We start from the raw sequence: 26,482 nt of genomic DNA on the forward strand, positions 1-26,482 counted from the left end.
ATATGCAACTCTGCACTTCACTGCTCTCTCCTGCATGATGCATAAACTGAATCATCCCTTTCACTCTCTACACAGACGTGATAGTGTGCTCTGGCTATGGATGATACTCTCCCATCTCTCTGTCAATGATCTCTTCCTAAATCCTTTTAGAGTATATTTCTCTATTCCCTTCAGCAACACATCATCCTGATAGAATAATTTCATCATTTCTTTACCAGAGATTGTAAAACATCAACAATTAAAGATACTATAATTTTATTAGTGGGTGGGGTGATTCTGTCTGGTTTTTCAACCAAATTAAAGAGAAAGCTATTTATATTTATATCTTTATATTAGCCTTTCTCTTAAAAAACACAGATGGGATTTATGTTTGCATGCCTCATGTCAATGGAGTAAAAAGTGTTGCTGCTTTACATTTTCATTACCTTTCATAGAGACTAACATGGTGTACTTTTAATATCTGCAACCAAAACAAACAACTAAACGGAGATATAAAATAAATGTTCTGTCAGGACCACTACAGTAAAACGAAAACTGTCATTTTCATCTGGAGTAAGTTATTTTTGGCAGCATCACTCCGTACTGGGACTTCTCTCCCTTTCCACGTGCAGATGTGAAAAGCTTGAGGCAGCGAGACCGGCGCGTACCCCCCATACAGAACAAAGAAGGCATCGCTGTCAACAGATATGACACTGATTAGGTCAGACAACATGGAAAATGTTTGGGTGTTCAGATGGGTTGCAAAGCAGCTTGCAGGAATGCAGCAACTGTATGTCCAATATTAACCTTTCCAACTGAATGTGTGTTAGGGTATCAGCTGAGCCATCAGATGATGTGGGCAGACACAGAGTGGGCTGGGATCAACGGATCTACGGATTATGTCTGAACTTTATTTGATCAAGGATATGCTCAGTTTTTAGTCTATTTTATACATTTTCAGCTTCGATCAGTGTTAAACAATATCTTTATATTAGGATATATTGTAATAGTTTGTAAATAATTCATTAATATAATATAATTATTAATTTAGTAAACTTAAGTAGCTATTAATAATTAATAAATGTATAAATGCTCCAGGTATGAGTTCTGGCAATCTGGCCACCAAGGCTTCCAGCCCAGTGCACATACCACTGGACCCCTACACCCCCCTCCTCTGGGTAGTGGACCGACAGGAGGGCGGGTCCATTTTGCCCATTCAAGATAAGCCGAATCAGGTCTATATGCAGCATTCTGAACATAGTCAGTTCATTAATTCCTCAACTCTAACAGTAACAGAGACCTTTCTGACAGTCCACAATATTAAAATAATTAGAGGAAGGGAGATAAATCAAGCATTAGGACATACTGCCAGGAACAGGGTGCCAATAAAACTTCCAGAAATAAGCAACTGTCAGATTAGAGCTACAGAATAAACTCAAGCTGTGGTGCTTCATTTTACAATGTAAAACTCGGTCATAAAAAAATTGATAATACCTTTCTTACACTGTCCAAAAACTTTACAGTAATGTATCTCATAAAAGAGGAACCCAGTTTTATATTTAACCTAACAGGGAAATTCCTAGCAGTGTTTGGCGGTCATTTACTGTTATACAGCTCCTCGTGTAAAGTAAAAATATCACTATATATCACTGAATGAAAAAGCTGGCCCAATGACAATGCTACTTTTAAGACTGTATTATAAATAGCTGCATCGCGTATGCTGCTGAAACAGGTGGTACCACCATTAGCTTTTGCTATTTGAGTAGAGTAGGAGGGGTGAAGGCTTCCTGGATTCCACACGTAGTCTGTTGACTGGAAAAGTGTTGCCTGAAAAATATGACCTTTTGCCTTCCTGTCATCTGACGAAGCCACCTGTACACATACACACACACGCACGACATACTGGCCACCTACATCACGCCCGTCAGATAACGTAGGTCACATGCTACCACAAGTTACAGCCAACTTGTGAGTGTTTCCCCTCAGGCCCTGAAACACCTCCACGTCACTGAAGGGCTCTCTGATGTGTGACGGAGCAGATGTGGGATGGGAGGATATCATCTCTCAGGAGTGGCTTTAATGGAGGAGCACTCCTGCACATATGGACAGTGGCTGAGTTGCTGGGTGAGTTGTGTGGCTGTGCAGCGTTGACATACTTCCGCCCTAGTCCTACCGCCCTCTCATGTTAATGTTCAACAACTTGGCCAGCTGTAACGATACCTGGCTATGAGTAAGATATGACAGTGCTTCTTTCCCAAGGCCAGTGCATCATGACTAATCACAATCAGAAGAGTTTGAGAACATGCTCACTCAGCTCTCATTAAAACAACTAAATGACATAAAAACATAAAACAATCAGTTGGTTAAGGAGCCGCATGAGTTATTATGCTATCTATTATGTTAATTATTACATAACTGTAAAATTGTAAAGTAACAGCCACAAGTTCAACTGCTCATTATGGCAAATATCTAATCAGCCAATAACATGGCAGCAACTCGGTACATTTAGGCATGTAGACATGGTCGAGACTGTCATTGTCCCACACAACTGTCTTCATAGTTTACAGAGAATTGTCTGAAAAACAGAAAATAACCAATAACGGCAGTTCTCTGGATGAAAATGCCTTGTTGATATCAGAGGTCAGATAAGAATTAAAAGACTTCTTCAAGCTGATAAGCAGGCAACAGTAACTGAAATAACCACTTGTTACAACCAAGGTATGCAGAAGAGCATTTGTGAATGCACTGTGTATTGAATCTTTAAGCAGATGAGCTACAGCAGCAGAAGACCACACCAGGTACCATAGGATATGACCTAAAATATAATAAATCATGTATAAAATGGTATAGCTGAGAAATATGTTCATTTCAAAACGTTGTTTGCACTAAAAAATTATAACAGCCTATAGCATATACTAGCCTATGCTCCAATCAATGTTTTACAGTGACTTCCTCTTTAATTGATCAATTTCAACTGGGTAATGCTACAAATGTTTTCATTACAAAGTCTTAGCGACTTCTTAAATTTCAGTGGTGCAATTTAAATAACAAGCTTAAAGCCAACTAGAGCTCTAGCTGTCAAGAAATTGCAATGAAGTTAATAAACAAATACAGTCTTGGACTCACAATAGCTGGTGCAACACAGTGCAGCTACTGAGTTAACATATTTTGTCATTCAAAAGTCTGGCATGTTGATTAGATGAATATGGTGTTTGAAGAAAATACCCTCTTTCCTGCCCGACCTATTTTTAAGTTCAATCCCTAGACCCAGCTAAGAATAATTAATGGCTCAATCGTCCCTAAGTGAACTATACAGCAGTAATTATGACCATATGCTATTCCAAAGACTTTTAATTGCCTAATTAAAATCTTATTAAACTATTGGACAGAGATAGGGGACATTTTGAACTTAAGGTTCAGGGGAGTTAAATTCATCAAGCTTGCTTCTCCTCTGGGGCTTGTGACACAGGGTCAGAAATGTGGAATTTATCACAAGTGCTGAATTCCTAAAGCATCCCAAATTTAAAGCTATCAGGAACTAAGAATGTATTGATAGATTAATGTAATATATGGCTGTGAAAGTGGATGAGCATATTTCATCACCTCTGTCTTTGAAACCTATACAAGTGCTGAAACCAACCCTGTCTCAGAAGTGAAAATATATGAAATGATTTTCCATTTCATTCCATTTCCCCTCTGCACAAATTTCCATAACAGATGTGAAGCCAGCAGAAGCAGCTTGCTGATGAAATGTAAAGTAGTGGAGCTAGGTCTGTCGCCAGACCTGCTATTACTATCAACGTCGAAGTGGGTGAAAGAAGAGCAGCAGGGGCTCTGCGACGGGCCGAAAAGTGCTTTAATACCGTAAATGGCGAGGACAAAGAGAAGCAAATGAAAGGACAAAGACACAACCTTCTCCTGCTGGTCACCTCATCTAACTCCAATCTTTATATTAACACTAGTAAGGAGGAATGAATCACTTCAGAGTCGCTAATCTCATCAGCAAAGTTCAACATTCAGACTTGTGAGGGCGAGTTGCTTCTCTTATTTGCTTCTCCTTTATTTCCTGGCACGTTGGCCAATTCACATGTCCAAACAAAGGTAAACAGGGCTTAAAAAGCGCTTGCGTCTTAAAAATATTCACGTATAGTCACTGCCATGATGTTTATAGAAGCTTGTACTTTCTCTCTGCACTCTTTGCCACTCTTCTGAAAGCCCCAGTGTAAGCTGATCCACTTTAAGGAAGGAGACTGCACTGTTGATCTTGCAGAAATGGCCTATTTCTTTTCTACAGTCTCTTGTACTGTTGTCACACCGATTGCAGGGAGAGGGAACACCCTACATCTCCCATTTCATTATGACGCACCTTTCAGGGACCAAAACTAACAAACAACAACCTGTTATAAAAAGCATTTTTCTCTTATTGGGGTTTTGGTAAATAATTTGACCCTTTTACATGATCGCTTGTATGATAAACTATCCAGATATTCAAAATCGGTGTTCAAAAGCTGAAACTACTTTGACGGCGATGTTCAACAGTTGGATCTGCAAAACAAAAAGATGTTCCTCTTTACTCTGAAATATAATACTGCGTGTCCTGACATTTGGTGGAATGGCACTAAAGAAAATCACTGCTGTTTACACCACAAATGTTTAGAGTACTATTCATACTACAATAAATGTTTATTCTTTTATAACTACTGAGAGGAGGATGGAGTGACCTGCAAACAGTGCCTCGGCTTCAATCTTGAACTATTTATGAATTTGCAGTTTCAGTGAAATAAAAGAGTTTTCCACTTATAAACAAAATGTAAGAGGTTTGGTAATGATTATATTTATTTATGTTGCTAATCTGCAGCTTAAGAAGTTTACTCTACAGATGGAAGCAGGCTAAAGTTCTCACTGTCAGGAAACATCCTAACCATCTCACCCTCTCAAACTGTTGGCTGAGAGTAACAGCCTGTATCCGTGAGAGTGACCATATGCGCTCCAGCAAATGTGACAAATTCTTCGATGACTATTTTATAGCAGAAATAAAAGCACAGAGTAATATACTGTTCAGAGTACTGGATCAGATATTGAGGGCCTTTAGTTTATGAGGCTTCCTGCCTGCTGCCAGACACAGGTGAGAAACCGTTTCAGCCCAGGCTGCTGAAAGTAGGTCAGGCCTGTTGAAACACTCAGTGCCATTCGAAATGTCTCCACTTGTTTGCAATAAAATCCTGTCTGCGTTTGCTGGAGTGAAATATCGACCACAATGCAGTGAGATAACAGCCATTCACCTCAGGTTCTGTACCGTGCTTCTCCTTGTTTACATCCACTAACTTGGTTTTTTTTCAAAGATAAGCATGTGAAACACAAGTAAAGTTAAATGGAGTGGTACTTGTATGCACCTTTCCACTTTCCACTCTTTTCTTTTTTTACTACAAGTCTCATTCAACCAAACACAAACATTCATAATACAACACTATCTATCACTATCTAAGCGCTTACTAACTTTCACACTTCAGTGGATGCATCAGGGGCAACTCAGGGTACAGCTCTTCTCTAAGGATGCAACGGCATCCGAACCACTAACCTTACAATTTGTAGATGACCCATCCTACCACCCAAGTCACAGCTGCAAAAACAAAGTATGCTGAGGCTGTTTAAATACAAGTTTTCATGTTTTAGAAGACACACTGAAAAATTCAAGTACTAAAAGCATAAAGTTATGCTGTCTGAACTGTCATATGGTGATGATGTCATAACGTCCACACCTTTTATGACACTTGATGTGTCACCCATTAACTGTAAACTTCCAAAACCAACAAACCATCATACACACCCATTTCACCATGTGACTGACCTGCTGAGTTATACAGAGGTGAGCAAGGGTCAAGGAACTGCATTCCCTTTGTAGCTCTCATTTTAGCTTTTGTTATTTAACTACTGTGGTAATGTTTATTCTAGTGCAACACTTTTAATGTCTCCTGCGAGAAACTGCATGAAAATGTAGCATGTTATCCCCGTTTTAAATGATTTCACATTTTACCATTCTATGATGGACGGCTTTTCACTCTTCCTAATAGTAAACTTTGCTTGGAACAACTTTAAATACACCTGATTCAGACTAAAAAGAGCAGCATGTTAGCAATAAAGTCAGAATAAGCTTAAATCTGCACTGCAGTACCAATTATTCCAAAGAAGCTGCAGCTCTTCCCTTCTGCTAGATGAGCCCTTGCATATATGCATGCACTTCATATGCTGAAACAATAGGTCAGTGCTGAATTCTGGCATCATGCAGGATTTGAACTACATGCTGCCAAGTCTGGCAAGCTGAAAGTTCTCTGCTTAACCTTTTGAGCCCTACATATTATGTACATGTTGGCCAAACTGTTCCATTAAATTTTCTAAAGCCTGACAGGACTTCCTCCCTCTTACTTTTCATTTGTAACACTGAGTTATCCTACATGGTAGCCTATGGCACAGCTCACATGCACCTTCCCAGAAATATAATTACATTACCAAAACATTTGGTAGTAATATACCATTTGTTTCACTTATAAAACAAAATGCAATAGACCGTAAATGTATCAAGTTTGCTCATTATAGTATGCCACAGCTTATAGTCAGCCTTTTTCTCCAATCAGTATATACACTCAAAATCAGATGTCTTTCTTTCTGTAACAACAAGTGACTATTTCATTGGGAACTTGATATTAAGGGTTTCATTAATGCAGAGACACCAAAATTATAAATGTCCACTATGTTGAGGACTCAACGCAGTACTATAAATTATACTTTTTTTTTCTACTTGGACAGCTTTAAGCTGAAAGGTTATTATCAGATTTTTTTGTCTGCTGTCACCGAAAAAATGTTACCAACCCGTGTTTTACAAGAATAAAAGATTAACTTTTTAATTTTTTTTTGACTCATGAGACTATTTAGCATATGTTAAATAAAACTGAACAACCATAAAAACCCACTATATGCTTGGAAAAAGCAAAGTGAACCTTTTGAACCATAGAAGTCAAGTTTGTGGACAGTTCAAAAACGAAGTGATGTGCTGCATTTGCATTTGCTGCCCGTGTAAACTCATGGATCGTTCGATCAACAACAATCCATTGAAATATTTAACCTCGCTAAAATTGATTAGGCTGGTGTGGCATCCATGAAAGGGCGTAAACAAAACACGGCGGCTGTTGCCGCTTGATGTCCGCAGCAAGAAGCTGCACGCATTCCAGTAGCTTAGAGGCTTACACACAAGCTCAGGCTATAGGCCACTGGGCAGAGAGCTGCACCCATCCATCACTGTGTACAAATGATAAAAGGCTCAGAATGTCCACTTCTCCAAATGGCCACAGACCAGCTTTTACCGAATGTCAAGAGCATCAAGGCTACAAAGCACATTGTAAACCTCACAGATCGAACATGCTGGTGACCTTCAGTCCTTTTTTTAAAGAGACAAATAAAGCAATTCGGAACAAAATGCAATCAACCAAACTTTCAGTCTAATGAATATTGATTATGAAGCTAAAAGAATACTGGAATGAAAACTATGATGCTTAAATCACTTAAACCATAAGAATAATAAAATTAAGTTAAAAAGAAACATTGTCAGCATATAATAAATGAGAAATGTAATACTTCCAAAGCTTTTTTGAAAATCACTAGCTAGAAACAAAGATAGCCCAGGGAAAGGCGTGTTCGTCCGAACAGGTGTAATCAAGTTCATGTTCACGCTGTAATTATCTATTGTGCAGTCTGTTTAAAATGACACCTATGAGAACTGTTTATAGCCTAATCCAATCATGTGGAAAGTGATTTAGATTTACAATACCAAGAGCTGAAGTAGCAACTAGTGATTGTTCACCAGTAGCGATATGACTGTAAATCTGATTATTGCTAAACTTTTATTTAAGTATCCACAGCTCTTAACATGACAGGAATTGTAGACTTTTCCTTCTTTTATTCGGGCCTTCCACTTGAAGCAAAAGGCATGTTTTGAAAGGCTTATCGCTCTTCAACAACACATTCAGTGAGATTCAGGGAAGTCCACTAACAATGACCAAAAACCAAGTTCTCTAAACCGAGCTCATGAGAGTACACAAATAATGACGAATGACTCCTTTCCTGTGCTTGTAGTCATACTCGTTCAGTTGTGTCTTATCTCTAGTATTAACCCTTAAGATTCAGTGATTTAAAAGTTAATTTTTGACCTCTTTATCTGGCGAACAAACCACATTAAAAAGTTTTTGTGGGGGGTAGTCTGTGTTCTTTATATGGGGTCCAAGAGTGGGGCAGCTGCCACCCACATCAAGTGACCTCACTTAGTACCGATCAATAGCAAGCTGCGCATTCCTAACGCGAAGTATTCAGCCATCACTTAAACGCTGGTATCCTAGTCATCCGAGCTATCTTGAGAATCCATCACTACAATGATATTTGGGTTAAATTCCAATCATTGAGATCCAATATCCCAGACGACCAGATCTGACCTATAAGGGCAGCGAATCTGGTAAACCATACGGGGGAGATGAGCTCTTGTCAATCAAGAGTATCTGCCTATAGGCTGCTGCTGATCCAGATACTCAAGGTCACACTTGTCAAGCCAGCACTGCTCAGTTTAGATTCAACTTCACATGTTTTCTCTTTACTTTTTTTATCCTCATGCCCTTTTTTTATTTGCCCTTTAAATCGCAAACACAAATCGCGCACACAGCAAATATATGGCCCAACACTGATCCCGTGGCTTGATGATTTAATGGATGACTGACTGACTCTTCTACTTAACTAGACAAGCATAATCAGGGGATTAGCAAACTATCAGATGACAGAGCTCAGTGTGCTTGCCTGCAGGTACAGGGGTATGTTAAAAATTGCTTCAATTCTACTGAGTAATTTTTAACAACAACAACAAAAAAGAATAATCTAACAAACATCCCAGTTCATGACATCTTAAAGCCAAATTGCTCTGAGCAGTCAGTTAAGGCAGAACTGCAGTGCATATAATAAGGACCCTTAAAGTTCACGTAGCTCCATGTTTGCACCAGCGTGTGCTCGAGATACAATCAAAGCCCTGACATGTCTGCACGGCGCCCAGCTGGATTCGTGTAGGTGGGAGCTGATGTCACGGAGAGATGGAGGTGAAATGGTGTGTTACTAGAAAGTTGAGCCTTTTCACTGTGATGTCAGAGAAGCGCACATTTCCTCACCTATTTCACAACGTGAAGGTGCTGAGGGATGGTTTATTATTTTGCAGACAAGAAAAGACTAAATTAGGAAATTCAGCAGATAACATCAAGCCATCTTTTTTTTCAGTTGAATTTACAGATAACATGGAAAAAAATCCTATTATCTATAATGATGAAGCACATTCCCGTAAACCAAAAAAAGGTCAAATTGCATTTAGGCTTATAAAAATAATAGGCAGATAACAGGAACATTCAAATCTCTCTTAACAAACATCCAGTAAACCCAAGAGGCTGCTCTGTAGCTGGTCTCTGACGTTACCATGAGCCAAGCAAGTGATTCATCTCATTATTTATAAACTATAAGATGTAAAGTCAGTGATTTGATGCATGAGCTGGGACAGGATAAACAGCCTTGTTTTGCTTGGATCACTAACAAACCAGAAAGAGAAGTGGACAAAAAGCGAGGCCAGAAGACATTTTAATACTTGAAACAGTTTAATATGCAGATACCTGATAAACTGAGCTCTGTGCAGGATTGTTTAGATTTAGTCAGGGTACTGATTTTTTAGAGTTTAAGCAATCCCATCACTGAAAAAAGTATTTCTTTATGTATTTTTATGCCCCAATAAGACCCAGTGACCACAGAAGAAGTCATCAGCAGTGTTAGTTGCTGTGAGCTTGAACTGCACCTGCATGCCGAACAGCTTCAACCCCTCCAGATGTCTGGAGGCCTCTCTAGACCTAGAGCCAGCACATCTATAACTGTCTCCTGCACTGCCCGGACTCTAGTGGATAACTGCCAGAAAGAAAGCAGAGATGCAGGGGGATCTGAGCCCTGCAGCCACTCATGCTGCACAAAAAGTGCTGAAAGAGGCCATAGGATGGCCTGTGTACTCTGTCTTAATATAGCTCATCTTCAATCCAATCTGATGAATTATTCAACCAGAGCTATCTACTGTGCCTCTCACCTAAAACATCTGCCCTGCCAGCCTGTCTGCTAGGTCCGGCTTACACTCTGCTCTGCGACAGGAAGCTTTTAGTCTACTGCTGTCCTGTGGGCTCTGTTGCATTTAACCCCTTTGCTCCATTTCTGTTTCCATCTCTCGGACCGCAGGCGTAGAGAGGAAAAGAGATCATGTTACTGTGTCAGAAAACAGGATCAATCTATAAAAGGCCTTCTGTTTTTTTTGTTTTTTTAAAAAACAAAGAAATACAGAAGTAGATTTGCTACAACTGTGCAACCATCCAACTGGCTCACATGACTCATCGTCATTTCAATATATGAAAGCAGAAAGTATTCTGAAAGGTCACACTCAAGAGCCAAATTCAACATAATTGGCAATAAAGACTGAAGACCGATGATCTATTTAATTAGCAACCCACAACTGTTCATGTGCTTCATAAAGTTAAAGTCAACATTTTTGAGGGCAAAGGACTTTCAGACACCTCAAAACAACCAAGCAGGGCCTACATATTCACATAAGAGTTAGCTAACTAAAATCACATTTTACCTGCACTCTCATAAAAATTGATCAACAGATTTACAACAAGGTAAAGTGTGTAATATTTGAGCTCTGTGCAACATGACACATGAGAGGCGAGAGTGCCTTCTGCAGTGGGCTCCATTGTACTATTTGTGTCCAAGGTTAGAAAAGAGCAACTATGCCAGTTAGGTGTTTCAGTCAATGTCCATCGAATATGTCTCTGTAAAGTAAGTAATCACAATGTTAAAAGACAGCATGTTTACAACGAGGGGCAATCAGACGTGTGATTGGAGAGCTGCGGCAGGAATGTCTTTAAGGGTCAGCGGCACCATTAGCAGAGTAAAGGGCATAACCTGGAATGCTTAGAGATATCAAATCACGGCTACAGGGGAGGGACAAGTTGCCAAACAAGGCTCGGCCAGAGGCTGATTCAATCATCAGAGCTACTCCCGCACTCACATCAGGATGGACACAAACAAATTCAACCACTAACAGTGACATGATGTACATTTCCTGTATGTGATCCAATAGTCGATGCGTTCTTTTTATAGCTTTAAGTTTTAAAATACAGCTTTATAATGAAACATGCACGAGGAACAGGTGCGAGGTGATGAGTGACAGAAATATACCCTGAAATGGGAATTTTGCTACTCTCACACCAGCAAGTAGGAAATGCTGACACGTGTGTAAACATACTCCACATAGTTTTGTAAAGCTGTTTCAAATGATTGTGTACAGTTAGAATAGACCGCTGCACGTACAAGACAAGGTCCCGCAGTACTTCCTGTGGATGTGACGTTTTTTCGATGCGTGTTACATGAGGGTTAAAAAGGCACATGTGTGGGTCTAGGAGACGCTGACGCGAGAGCACTGATCTGGCCATGTTCCATGTCCACAGTCATTTCCCACACCATGGCACAGCACTAGACTGGGAATAAACAGAGAAGCCCGCTGTGCTCCCAGAATGCATGTTTGCAGAGTTCCCATCAGTGAGTACACAGTAATAGGACTCCCTGAAGGCCTGTGTTTAACCTTAAGGTTACAAGTGGCTGGCCCTTCCCTTCTGTACCCCGGCTATAAACCCTTTTTTGTCTTGTTTTCAACAACACTTAGAAAAACGTAAAGGAAGTCAGATAAAATCACAACATCTAAAGGACATGTGATGTGATTAAAAAGTCCAGAACAGCTAGTACATGGACTTTGCAGCGAGACTAGTCTTGGTCAGACTCTGAGTTTGAACTGTTAAGGCATTACAGACGATTGCTGACACTCAGGAAAAGAAACCGAATAATCTGAGATTTCCTGACCACTAAGTAAACTCCACCCGCTGATGAGAATTGTGTAACTTGACCTAAAGTTACCAAAATCTTCACTTTCTATTTTATTTATTTTACTTGAGGGCTCATTTTCAGGAACATCTCTGTAAGAAACACCATGAATGCAAAAGAATACCTGAGGCTAGTGCAGTAAGTATAGATCAGGGATGTCATTGGGCAACATTTTGGCTGAACACATCTCTTAAAAATATTTTTTGCAACTGCTGAGAACCAACATATAGTACAAATGCTGTACATAGCAGACACGCATATGCATACTTTATGTTGGGGCAAGAGTCAACCTGACAATATAAACAGATGAAGGAGGATGAGAGCAGCCTAAAGCTGAGAAAATACCCCTGGGATGTGCTGACAAACTAGAAATGTGAACGTGGGGCCAGCACGGAGGATTAGTTGTGGTAAAACAGTGTGATGCAGTATGATTAATTTCTTCTTTGTCTGTTCTCCACAATACAGATTTAGTAATCAGCAACAGGTTGCTTATTGCTTTGAGCTGCTACCATTGACAGCCCACAGTTCCGCCTTGCTTACACTACTTTGAGCAGACTCGATGCAGCACAGCAGCGCCTCGAACACACTTTCAGTCTGCAGAGGAATGTTTCAGCAGCGTTCAGGTCAAGGCAGGCTCTCACTGCAAGCAACAACCACGATGTCATAAATTTAACTTTTTTGTGAAGTCTGGATTTTAGCTATTGATATAACAGGCACCATCCTTTACCAACGAGCCAAAGCCTCTCTGACAGCATCATACAGGCAGCTCATTGTCGGGGCCGCCGGCATCCAGAATGCAACTGCCAGCTGTTTTCTTTGTGGATCAAACCAAAAGAAACAGCAGGCCAAGGTCAGCACAGACAAGCTTTTCTCCTACAGCAGACAGACCAATCTCCATATAGCGGGCCAGAAAAAAAGACGATCGCTGCCACAAATGTGATAGCACTGTTGATTATATTCCACCCTCTTGTGGAATAATCCGCCATTCTTGAAAATTCATGAAAGCTCGCATTTATTCCCGTTCTGCTGGGTGTTTGTTGATCGCTTGAAAATCTGTGTCTGCGTGCAAGCTTGTTTGTGAGGGTTATCTCTCATGTCCCCTGTTGGTAGATAGATGCTAGACAAACACAGATAAGCTTTTAAGGAGGATATCAAGTTTTCCTGAGGATGTATCCTGTAAGATCACAGTGATTCAGATTGTTTTATGGTAAAGTTTCCCTCCACTCCAAAAAGTCCACTCCAAAAAATAGCCTGGATGTTTTGAATGACCTTTACTGTGCGGAATGATAAACATACAGAGTTTGACGCCTAAAAGAGAACATGATTGTACGCACAGCCAGCTGCAGTAAAATATGCAACTTAAAAAAAAGCTTATGGGGAAGCTTGAAACCTTCAAAGTTCACAACCGGAAGTTATTCTAGTCAGACGGCACTATTTCCATATATATTGAGCCTTTTTATATTAGGGAAATGAAATAAACGTGATGTAAGAATACAAAAGACAATATAATACACAAGTTATTTTTAAATGCAACATAATAAAACTAAAGCTCACTCCAATAGGGGAAATCAACCATATCCTTCTACTGATTGACTGCTAACCACATTTCTGACAGTTTGCCATTAGCAGAATGTTTTGCCAGCAGCATGTCAGTGACAACATTATTTGATATTTCTATATGCTATCACACAAAATTCCAAAAAAGGATTCCAATTTCAATTGGAAAAGTACATGCTGATGATTCTGTTCTTTCATCTGACTTTCCATACCCTTCTTGATTTACAAAAAGTAGCTTGGAGAGGATGCAGGGGTACGCACCCACATTTCCTACCCTCTGCCTGCAAATAGGAGCCCAAACCCCCAGACACAGGCTCACTCCTGAAGAGCTGTGCCTCAGCATAAAGACGCTAGAGACAGCCGATACATGCCAAAAAGTGTTAAAATGTAACACACCCAGGCAAATACCTATTATTCTAAGGGAAATGAGTCCAAGATCAACATCACTTAATGCATGGGTATCTCCTACATGTAAACAATGACCCACAAATACGAACGCACTGCACACACATGCATGAGGCTGCACTCACACAGTGGGTTTTTAATGACCCCATTGCCCTCCTATCACCTTACGATAAAGACCTAGTGGAGAGGATGGTGGTCTGTCTCATGTCAACTCACACCCACTTTTCGTTTTAAAGAGAGAAGCTAACCTCACATGGGCTCACTCATAAAAACATCATAATTCTCCAACAGGCAAATGATAGGTTATCCTAGCACTGTTTTAACAGGTAACCAGAACTGCAGCGCATTCGCATCAATGATTCATGCAGCCACGGCACCACGCAGTTAATGAACACAAGGGTAGTCATTGTAACAGCATTACTTACGCTCTGTCCCAGTCAGCTGTTAAACAGAAACTCACGTCAGATCTAAAACAGCTTTCCTTTAGGTGGCCCACAGGCAGATCAGTCCCTCTTTCAGGGGGGACGTCTGAAGAAAAAAATCCACAGGTACAGAGAAGTTTAAATCTCTCTCAGATGACAGCTCTGAGTCCGCACGTCCACACTCTCCCTCTGTCTGACACAGAGTCTACTACAGCCTGCCCCCTGGCCACTCAACAGACTGCAGCTCCGCCCACACACAGTCACAAGAGGGAGGGAGGTACACTTCTACAAGTCTGATGTTGACTCATTTTTTCTTTTTTTTTCTTAATCCAGCAACCTTCTGCACTACTTTAATGACTCAGAGTAAAATAGAAACACTCACATTATCCTGCATGGGGAAAGTTAGCAATGAAGATCAAAAAGAACATATAAGCAATAGTAAAAGACACATAACAGATCTAATATTAACCACAAAGACAATAAACTATTAACATCAGATTTATATTTTTTTACTTAGTATGCATATCCTAACATTCCTCTTTAGTGTGAACTTAAGAAGATGTTCTTGGCATTTTTGCCCAACATCATTTGTTTTTAAAAATTAAAATAAATACACTAATGTCCTGTCATTTTCTGGTCATTACATTTTTGGCTGTGCTTTCAAAGAGAATTCCTACAATGTTATACAAAAGCAACAACTGAGCGTGAACTATTCCTCTCCAAAGCTCAGAAAAAAACCCTGTGAAAACATAAAGAGAGAATACAACAGCAAAAACTATTTTTTTGGACAAGGCTCCACTGGTACGAGTAACATATAGAAGCTTCCTTACTAGGGATGGGTACCGGTATCCGGTGCCATGATGACACCGGTTCTGACATAAACGGTAGTAACCAGACCGAAAAGCAGCGCACATTTCGGTGCTTTATTTCGGTGCTTTTTTTTCCTGAGATGTCATACACTTTAGATTCTAGCCAATCATTTTACGTTTCCGAGGATAGTAGGCGGGTCCAGGTACGTACGTTCTTTTAGAGCAGAGCAACAGATTAAAAATGCCCAAGGCGAAGCGGTCAAAAGTCTGGCTGTACTTCACAGCAAAAGATGCAAACTCAGCAGCCTGCAACAAGTGCTTTAAGGTGATACTGTGCAAAGTAGCTAACACCTCGAATCTGATGAAACACCTGGCGATGCATAGCGTTTTTTTTAAAAGCCGAGAAATGCACCGTATTTGATGGCAGCAGCAGCCGTTCTTCTCTGCGTGAGTAGCTTAATGTTGTTCGTGTATAATTTACGTTTAGTAGGCTAACCACGTTATTACATTAATGCATGTAAGGTGAACTAGCAAACATCATCATAGCTACATGCGGCTGTCTTCTTGTTTGATGGCAGATGCTCCCTTCACCCTGGCCAAAAAGGCTAAAATGACCAAAGAAAAAGTGGAAAACAGTTAAACATGAGAGGTTTTTGGACAAAGTTGGTGTTTTTTCCATTGTTTAAGCACTGCTTCCAGCCAAGAGCGATACCATATATGCCCCATAGCTGCAGAAAAGGCTAACATTGTTATCTTTTTACAAAAAAACAGCTGAACATGAGAGGTTTTTGGACCAATTTTGTGTTCTCCATTCTTTAAGCACCGGTTTGAGCACCGTTTAAGCACCGGCACCGTTTCAAAAGTACCGGTTTGGCACCGGTATCGGATAAAACCTAAACGATACCCATCCCTATTCCTTACTAGTTATAGTGACACAAAAGCAGATTGGATTTCAACACTTTTTGGATTAAGCCAACCAGTTTATAATCTCTTAAATATGTAAATCTTAAATATGTTAATAAGTAAATATTAAAGCTAGAATGTGCAGCCTTTAATAAATTTGTATTCCTAGTCTTTTATTTGGAAATTTAAATTCCTGAATAAAAATCTAGCCATCACAAACTTTTGATAACAAATAGAACAACAAAGATCCTCACTAGTGTTAATTGAGATGTGGTAAACTTGTTTTTGCAGCTCTCCCGTCTTATTATTAGTAGTAATACTTCTTTCTAATAGTCATTCGGATCTTGAGACAGTGTCTGCTCAAAACAAATACCTCCCAACCACAGCTACAGCTTCTTTTATTTCAGACTTAAACCTCCGTGAAGTAAAATCTGACGATCAAAAGGATCACTTCTTTCTCTTTGGATGGTATATCTGTGAAACATGTCACTAACACGCAGCTTCGAGCATGAGGGTTCACTTGTTTCCGTCTTGGCAGCGAACATTCTTTTCATTTTCCAAGTTAATCATCAGAAATCTGAAGAAATGTCTAGAATTTTATCATGTAGCCACAGCATTGCAACAAAAGCATTCTTCAATGCCTCCTACATATTTAAAACTTTAAAGCAGCATTAGTCCTTTTGCATGCTCATGCATCGTGCTTATTTTAAAGTTCTAGGACTTAATGTAAATCAGTGAGAGCCGAGATCCACTGAACTTAAGGCTACATGAGAGGCACGTGAAGAAGAGAGTCCTGCATGTGAAGCTGAGCCACATACCAGTTCTAAAATAATACACACAACAGTAGCAAGGGCAATGTTTTCAGGCCATGACACTGAAAGTACAACAGAGGTGATGCAAAGTCTTAGAAGAGGCCTTTTCATTACTTGTAAAGGGGACATCAGACTCCAAAGAATCACCTCTTTTTGTGCTTTATGAACAGAGCTCTAATAGTTTTCTTAATATATTAATAATAATCATGATTTTTACAATGTATATTAATGTGCTGATACCTCAGGTTTGTTTGAAACATGCTAATAAATACACATCAAAGTATTTAAAAAGTCTAGTCGAAGCGAAGTGTTACCAAAAAAACTTTACATGCCTGCTCCAAAAATATTTGCAGGGTAAATAGAGAGAAGTGTAAGATAGCAGCATGTTGAGACGGGGACGCCTGTTTCGAAAATAGCATATGCTAATTATACACTTTAGGCAACTGCTAAGGAGGGCGATGCGATGCCAAGTTTGAGTTGTTGGGACTCTGAATTTCAGCTCAGTGTTTCTTTACGAAGTCGACTCCACACTGAGGCCGCAGCGAGGATACTCACTCACCTATTTATAACTTACGTCTACTGGATACCTCCCTCAGATTAGTGGCACACCTCTTGTTGAGCTAAACCACCTGCTACTGCCATGCAGCGGACAGTTTCAAACAATCCGTAGGACTTCTCTGACAGATGTCTAAACACATAGAGCAGACCAGTCAAACAGATACAAACTGGCCCAGTTAATGCGCGTGCCCTGAAAATGTCACTTTTCATTGCGTCTGCTTTATGACTTCAACAAAAACTGCACTCCTGCAGTTACAATTAGCAAACACAGAAACGCTCCTCTGTGCGAAATGGTTAACTACCACAGAGGAGGCTATGAGGACATTACTCAGGGATGGTTGGCCATAAGCTGCTTTTGGAATTAGGTTAAGCATAAATATTAAGGGAAAGAAGACACTGGAGTACAAAGTTTGAAAAACTGAGTGAATAATTCCTTGTTTTTATCTATTAATATTCTGAAAGGGCAGTTGTATTATTATTATAGGGTTTTAGGTTAATATTTATGTGTTAAGAATAAAACTGATACTGCTTACTGTTTACATACAAAGACTCATCATGGGATTGAAGTCACACTAGCGTCACTGTCCACTGTGAAGTGAGTGTCACAGGGAGTGTCAACCAAGAAAGAAGCCCCATGCTCCGAAACTGACACCTACAAGCTCGACTGAAATTTGCAAAACTTTTATGGCCAGACAAGACAAAGTTTAAGCCATTTGGCTACAATGACAGGGAGGACAGGGAGTTTGGAGGAGTAAGGGTGAGGCTAAGTTTGATTATCAAGCACGGTGGTAGTAGCGTCATGCTTTGAGGCTGTTTTGCTGCCAGTGACAATGGTACATTACACAAAGTGGATGAAATGAGGAAAAAGGACTACCTCCAAATTCTTCTGCTTCACATCAGATCAGGAGGTAGACAGCTCAAACTTAGACACAGTTAGGCATTCCGTCTGGACAATGACTCCAAACACAGATCATAACTGGTTTTGCAATGGATAAAAGCAGGCTAACATTAAGCTTCTGAAGAGGCCGTCCCAAAGCAACAGCCTCAACGTTGTTCAAAATTTTGGGTCTGTGCCAGGAAACTTCAAAAGTTTCAATGAGATCTACCAATTCTGGGAAGAACCATTTGTTAAAGGCCATTCAAACAAATGTTAGTGTTGGTATATGTATCATTTTGAGCCTGTTTGGATCAGAGAAATCCAAAATAAATGAAAGATTAATCATCCAGTTCTTTTTTTTGAAGTCATTAAAGATGCATGCTGTACAATCATTCCACACTGGAAAAAGAACAGTTCAAAGAAATAATTAAAAGCACAAAATTACCATGACATTCATGCCCATGATGAGAGTATGTAAACCACAACTGTATATGGTAATGAAAATATTGTTCAGAGCGTATTACTCAGCAACTACGGTGGACCGCATTTTGCATAAATTAACCAGAAGCAATCTACTGATTGTTGAAAATCTCAAAATAGCTGGAAATGTTTGATGAAGCAAATAAACCCTGACATCTTGGAGAAGAGCCATGCAGTTAGTTTTAAGTTCGATAACATTAAGCATGTGACACATAATGAGCTTTTCTGATTCCAGAAGACCACTTGAAAATGCAAGTTTGATCATTCTCCAGCCTCTGCATGTTTCACACACAGCAAGCTGAAGTGCTGACAAGTCATTCTATATAAATGAATAACTGCAGAGGAATTACAATGCTGCGATAAGCCCTCGTGTTTCACATATTAGTTTAATGGGAACACACCAGATAGCAGCACTTAAGAGTCACTGAGGCTGACAGAAGCGCTGAAGACAGCTGACAAACCCCGGCCCCCAACTCTGTTTCAGTGTTTGTCAACGCAGTGCTATCCAATGTGTTGAAACCCTGTAACTGTGCAAAGCATGTGATAGAAAAATGTGACAGACAAAAACCAAACTGGCTAACTTCTTCCTTACTGTACGCCGTTATTTTAGCGGCTACATTTTGTCAGAATAATACCTTTTTATGCCGAGGCTACTTATGACCTTGTGACAATCAAATGCTTGGCTTCTGCTCAAGCCAAGCATTTAACAAACTTTTTTTTTTCAATAAGAAGAAAGCACCTAAGATCTCCTGAGACCTTCACTTTCAGCAATAAAAGTGTTGTTAACATGAGCTGGAAAATATTTCACCTTTAGCGAAAACACTGCTGTGCATCTTACAGGTTGTCAGCAGTTGCATAGTAACAGCAGGGCCACGGCTGGCACTTGCTTCAAGCATCTGTTCAGTGCTACAAACTAAAAGGAAAATTCCAGTCAACAAAGTTGTGAAGCTACTAAAGTCACAACTACTCAGCTAAGGCCTTTGTTTGTCCTCATACCACTTATATTAGCACAGCTTTGACACCAGGTCAGGCGATGATCTGGCAAAGTTCGACAGCTCTTTGTTGTTAAAAATCCTCTTACTGCAGTCTGACGGTAACAGCAATAGTTTGTTCCAAATCTTCATTAAACCCATATGATGTTTACACAAAGAACAATTCTCAAACAGAAGCTTTTATGGAGCGCCAAGCTCTTCTATTTGATTTACATTTTGCACTTTACACAACGCTAAGCTCCCCTCTCTCTGTCAGGAACTCACGGCACTCAAGACTGTTTCTTGTCAGCACAAAGCCTGACATATTTACTACAGCTGAAAGTCTGGGATCTGCACAAGTGTTTCAAATGACTTTTTTCTAGTTGCACAAGGTATGGATGCATAATGACAGACCTACTAGCGCAGCGGTCCCCAACCTTTTTTGCGCCACGGACTGGTTTATGCCCGACAATATTTTCATGGACCGGCCTTTAAGGTGTCGCGGATAAATACAACAAAATAAAACTAGTACCGGTACCGAAAAAAAGAAAATTTATTCATAACACACGTGAAAAGACCAAGGAAAACCGAGTAAACGATAAAAACGATAACAAAATAACGCTGAAAACCGATAAAAACCCTGAAAACTATACATTTCACACCTGAGCCTCAACTCTCACGAACCGGTACTGGTCCGAGGCCTGGGGACCGCTGTACTAGCGGACTACTGTTTGCTATTAGGGTATCATAGTTGTTGAAAGAGTGGATAAATTAGGGTGAAACTAAATAAGTTGGGGCAGGTGGTGAAAAAAGAAGGAAAGAAACAAAACAGTATGTAAAATGAAAACAAGACAAAAACAAAACTGAAACAGCAAACATTACTAACTATAGGACAATTTAACACTGAAACATAAAGAGTAACACTAAACATGATGACAGAGACAAAAGACATAGGAACAAAACCATGCCTGAAATGACCAAGCAAACCACAATGACAAAGACAGTCATAAGACTCAGACTTGAACTTGGGCCCCAGTCACACAGGCTGGGTGTTGGTCATTGACTTCCTGGCCACCATTCCTTGCTATGGAAAAATGTGTATTTCCAACTGCTTGGTGAGTGGTTGCAGGCAGTCACTGTGATAGCCACTAAAGCCCCAGTCCCACAAACCTAGAGACCACTCAGTGACAACCCTCCACAATCTCTGGCCACCACTCACCAACCAGTTGGGGAGTAGTAACTGGTTGGTTACTGGTTGTTCTAATTTCTTTACATATATCAAACCTGGTGTGGTCTACCACACCAGGCAAGACCCTAGGTGCAAGCTGTGTAAAGATGCCCCTGAGACAATCCAGCACATAACAGCAGGGAGCAAGATGCTAGCATGCAGGGCATACATGGAACGCCATAACCAAGTGGCGGACATAGTATACAGAAACACCTGTGCCGAATATGGCCTGGAAATCCCGATGTCAAAATGTGACTTTCCCCCAAGGGTGGTGGAGAATGAGTGAGCTAAGATACTGTAGGACTTCCAGATACAGACAGAAAAAATGGTGGGGCTAACCAAGCGGACATAGTGGTGGTAGGCAAACAGAAGAAGACGGGCGTAGTGATAGATATAGCGGTTCCGAATGACAGCAACCTCAGGAAGAAGGTACACGAGAAACTTGAGAAAAACCAAGGGCTCAGAGAAGAGCTCGAGAAGATGTGGAGGGTGAAGGTGGTCCCAGTGGTATTTGGAGCACTAGGTGCGGTGACTCCCAAGCTAGGCGAGTGGCTCCAGCAGATACTAAGTATAGATATAGCTAAGATACTGCGCAGGACCCTCAAGCTCCCAGGCCTCTGATAGAGGACCCGAGCTTGAAGGATATATATATATATATATATATATATATATATATATATATATATATATATATATATAAACTCAATTAATGTTTGCATTTGTAATATTTTTAATTTAAGCAAATATGAGCTAAACTATACAGAGAAGTACCAGCAAAGGTGACACAGTTTGATGCAGCAGCTGAGGTGACTGATTCATTTTCACATCCAATGTGATGGGAGCAGCATGTCAGATGGTGGGAGATACCCAGCATACGATCAATCACACTCTCTTCAGACACACCTGTGAATGTGGGATGTTGCGATTTTTCCTCCGGTGCTTTGTGTGTTTGGGGAGAAAAAAAAAATTGAAGCTGTGATGGCTCAGTATGACACGACTAAAGGCATGACTCCACCACCTCTCACATGAAACTCACCAGCAGAGAGGGTTTGTGGGATGAGTGCCCTCTGGCAGGAGGTGATGCCAGTGAACAAACCCTGGTGCGTGTGTGTGTGTGTTTGATAGAGAAAGAGCTTTCGAGCGGCCCGTGTGACTCACCCTGGTCATTAAAGTTGCATACATGGTTATTTCCCCTGTGTCACCATCTTATGCATTACTCACTTATCTGAAACTGCTACCAAAGGTTCCCAGCATTAACGGTCACACGGTTAACCGATCACCGCAATCTACATGTAACTTCCCACATTATGACCTTTGTCACAACATGTGGCCGTTTCCTCCGCTAATCATTTTCCAATCTTTATCTTTTTAAAAAGAAACAGTTTGTTAAAGCGGGGCAAACGGGCACACCTCCAGAGCAACTGGGTCAGTTTCAAATCCAACAGAGCAAGAGGAACAGCTCGAATGCTCCTCAGGTGGCCCAACATATCCGTGGCAGCGGCTCAACTTTCCTGTATTTTCCACCTCAGGTCTCCCTCCCCCACACATACACCCCCCTCCCACTACCACATACAGTAACAACCATGTCCTACAATTGAGGGAGGATAATCTGCTCTTGACACAGCCAGAAATTTGATTTAGCAGCCACGAGTTATCACAACTCATGTCATAGAGTAAACTGGTGGGAAATATGACCTTTTGCACAGTCAGTGATTTTTCTGGATTATTTATACTGAGCTAGATGTTATTTTAATATAAGTAGTTATACTAAGTGATTGTAGGCGATGCTGTAAATCAATGATCAGGACAGCCAGAAATATCAGACTGTTAAAACAGCTCTTTTAATGTGATTTGGTATCTTTTATTGTATGTATTAATCTTATTTAATTCACTTGTACATTTGTATAGTTGTATCGGTGGTATTTTAGATTTGTTTTTATTGTTAGCTATTATTCTAAATGCTGCTTGTACATCCACACCTTGAACATCTGATATGTAATGGCAAAAAAGGATTCTGATTCTGACTGATAAAATACAAAATACATGGTCATTTTTACAGATCTTTCTTGAGTTTAGATATCAATATATTGCAGTATTAAGACTGCAACACAGTCAGATGGGTTGACAGAAGTTTAAACGCATATATTTTGATACAATTTTAACATTTTTTCAAGCAAAAACACCAAAAATTTAAAAAGGTTTGAGCTTCTCGCATGAGATTTTTGCTTTTTTCTTTTACTCTTACTTATAGGAAATTATTTAAATGATAGTAAATCGAACATCTTCGGATTCTGAACTGTAAATTAAAAATTATTTACTTTTTAATTACATTTATACAGTTTTAAGTTTTTTAATACAGTCCTGATCAAAAGTTTAAGACCACTTGAAAAATGTCAAAAACTCATATGTTGCAAGGTTGGATCTTAACAAGGTTCCAAGTAGAGCTTCAACATGCAGCAAGAAGAAATGGGAGCGAGACAAAACATTTTAGAATAGAGAATAGAATAGAATAAACCTTTATTATCCCACAAATTAGAAATTTAGGTGTTAAACAGTTCTTATAGCAAGGGGAATATAAAATATAGAAGGAAGACACAAAGTAGTCCTAAATACACAAGCAACTGAAATTTGTATATACAGATGTACAAAGATATATTTTTATTATTACAGATATATTAAAACAGGCTGTTTTGCAGCTGATAAAAAGTTTAGGACCACATGCCTTTAAAAGGCCAAATCTGTCCAAAAATGTGGAGTAGTCACATTGTCATGACATTCTGATAGCAAAGGCAAAAAAAGTTCCCTTTTTGAAGTGGTGTTGAACTGCATAAGCAGGGTCTCTCACAGCACGCCATCACTGCTGAGGTGGGAGGCAGTAAGACAGTCATTTGGAATGGAACAAAAAAGTCAAGTGGAAGACCCCAAAAAATTTCACCAGCACTGAGCCGGAAAATCCAATTGGCTGTTGGTCAAGACACTGGACGATCCTCGACCCAAAGTTACTATTGACGACTGCAGCCCCATAACCATCATGGGGCATCTGAGACTGAAGGGCTTTAAAAACCAAAAGTGTCTTCAAAGGCCTCATCTCCTTGAATGCCACAGAACTGACCATTTGGACTTTACAAGAGAGCACCAAACATGGGACATTGAAAGGTGGAAAAAAAATTTATTCTCTGATGAGAAAAAAATTAACCCTGATGGTTTCCAACGTTACTGGCATGACAAGCAGATATCACCTGAGATGTTTTCTACACGTCACAGTGGAGGGAGCGCCATAATGGTCTGGGGTGCTTTTTCCTTCAGTGGAACTATGGAGCTTCAGCAGGGGCAGGGGCGTCAAACGGCTGCTGGCTTTGTCAAGATGTTGCAGAGAGCATCCCTCACGACTGAGGGCCCTCGTCTGTGTGGTAATGACTGGGTTTTTCAGTAGGACAACGCTACAGTACACAATGCCCACAGGACAAGGGACTTCTTCCACTCTTTTGGACCATCCTGCGTGTTCCCTGGTCTAAATCCAATCGGGAACCTTTGGGAATGGATGGCAAGGGAAGTTTACAAAAATGGACAACAGTTTCAGACAGTAGATGCCCTTCGTGCTGCCGTCTTCACCACTTGGAGAAATGTTCCCACTCACCTCAAGGAAACACTTGCATCAAACATGCCACAACAAATTTTTGAAGTGATCAACAATAACAGCGGAGATACTCATTACTGAGTTCATGTTTGAAACTTTGATTTCTGTTTTGGGGGGTTTTACAGGTTTTTTTGGAGGTGTGGTCCTAGAACTTTTGATCAGCTGTAAAACAGCTTCTTTCAGTTTAAGAGTTGTTTTCAATAAATTGCATGCTCAAAAATGTTTTGTCTCACTCCTATTTCTTCTTATTGCATGTTGAAGCTCTACTTGGAACCCTATTAAGATCGTGGAGCGATCGTGGCTCAAGAGTTGGGAGTTCGCCTTGTAATCGGAAGGTTGCCAGTTCGAGCCCCAGCTTGGACAGTCTCGGTCGTTGTGTCCTTGGGCAAGACACTTCACCCGTTGCCTACTGGTGGTGGTCAGAGGGCCCGGTGGCGCCAGTGTTCGGCAGCCTCGCCTCTGTCAGTGCGCCCCAGGGTGGCTGTGGCTACAATGTAGCTTGCCATCACCAGTGTATGAATGTGTGTGTGAATGGGTGGATGACTGGATGTGTAAAGCGCTTTGGGGTCCTTAGGGACTAGTAAAGCGCTATACAAATACAGGCCATTTACCAACCATGCAACATATGAGTTTTTGCCATTTTTCAAGACGTCATTAACTTTTGATGGGGACAGTATAATGAATTAATTAACAAAAAAAAAGATATACACATATTTCTGAAAGACTGCAAACAAACTGCATTCATTTTTCCCCATATTAAATACATGAGGTGTTCTGGATACCACCTTCAAATCTTCCAGGGGATACACCAAGGTCTTCTCAAGCCACCCAAAAGATTCAATCTCTTCAGTGTGTCCTGGGTCTGTCCTGAGGCCTTCTCCTAGTGGAACACACCCAAAACACCTGATCCAAGAAGCATCCAGGAAGTATCTTAAACAAGCCACTTGATTGCCATTGCAGCAGCATGGTTGCTTGGTGGTTAGCATTAATGCATCACAGCAAGAAGATCCTGGGTTTGAACCCTGAGTGAAGTTTTATATGTTCTTGTTGTATTTTCTTCGGAAGCTCTTGGTTCTTCCACCATCTCAGATAGCGCTATCTATCTCAGGCCAGAACATTTGTGAGAAAGATTATTAATCTCATTAGGGTTTTTTTCTGATTAAATAAAGGTTTAATTAAAATCAAAAGGCATCCTGTCATGACAGATGTTGTCCAAACTTTCAATTTCCTTTGCAGCCTTCTTCCTGTCAAAAAAACTAACCATGGTCTGCCATTTCCTGCAAATGTAACACTGCTGACCCCAGTTTTTTGTTCTTTTCTTTGTAATAAAAGATGATATTCTCATTACACAGAAATTAGCAGCACATTGTTTAACATAGTCCATTGCCTTGATGATAAAATTGTACAAGAGGTCAGTAAGTCCGTAAAAGTCAAAACCTATACCCAATTTAAATTTGCACAATCTCACATTCAAGATCCTCTTCTGGCACAGCTCTGGATTGTTTTTCAGAGCAGCTGCTGCTTTTGTTTTTTATTTTTATCAGAAGGCTTCTGGCCTTCAGATCTTTCCCTCAAAAGCACCTGGACATTAGAGAGAGTCTGGACTGACTGCCTGAGTGAAAACATAACATTGTACAAGTTCATGGAGTGATTTACTGAATTTAAAAAAAAAACAATGCTGTTCATCCTCCTCGGATTGAAAATTGAAAATTCTCAACTCCTCTGCTAAAAACTGCTTGGTTGTAGCCAGAGAGCCATCTTTCATTACCACCTAAAAGTGATCCTAAACATGAAATTTGAGCTTGAAACAAGAGCTGATGAGCACACAGCTTAAGTGTTCATTTATAAAGAGCTTT

The 26,482-nt window shown here is 40.2% G+C and overlaps 1 protein-coding gene across 4 annotated transcripts in view; it reads right to left on the reverse strand.

Annotated features, from left to right (window-relative positions):
• sema4ba (sema domain, immunoglobulin domain (Ig), transmembrane domain (TM) and short cytoplasmic domain, (semaphorin) 4Ba) overlaps positions 1–26,482 on the reverse strand; it is a 57,057-nt gene that overhangs the window by 28,955 nt on the left and 1,620 nt on the right. The window contains exon 1 of one of the 4 annotated variants that reach the window (XM_084933374.1): positions 14,390–14,561. The exons of 2 other annotated variants lie outside the window; for them this stretch is intronic. The gene's annotated coding sequence lies outside the window, so the exon portion shown is untranslated. Of the gene's footprint in view, positions 1–14,354; positions 14,562–26,482 lie in introns of those variants that run through there. One more of the 4 variants, XM_084933371.1, reaches the window with a different exon arrangement.

Source organism: Perissodus microlepis, chromosome 7, assembly GCF_051167445.1.
Source record: "Perissodus microlepis isolate ML-2025 ecotype Zambia chromosome 7, ASM5116744v1, whole genome shotgun sequence".
Taxonomy (NCBI): domain Eukaryota; kingdom Metazoa; phylum Chordata; class Actinopteri; order Cichliformes; family Cichlidae; genus Perissodus; species Perissodus microlepis.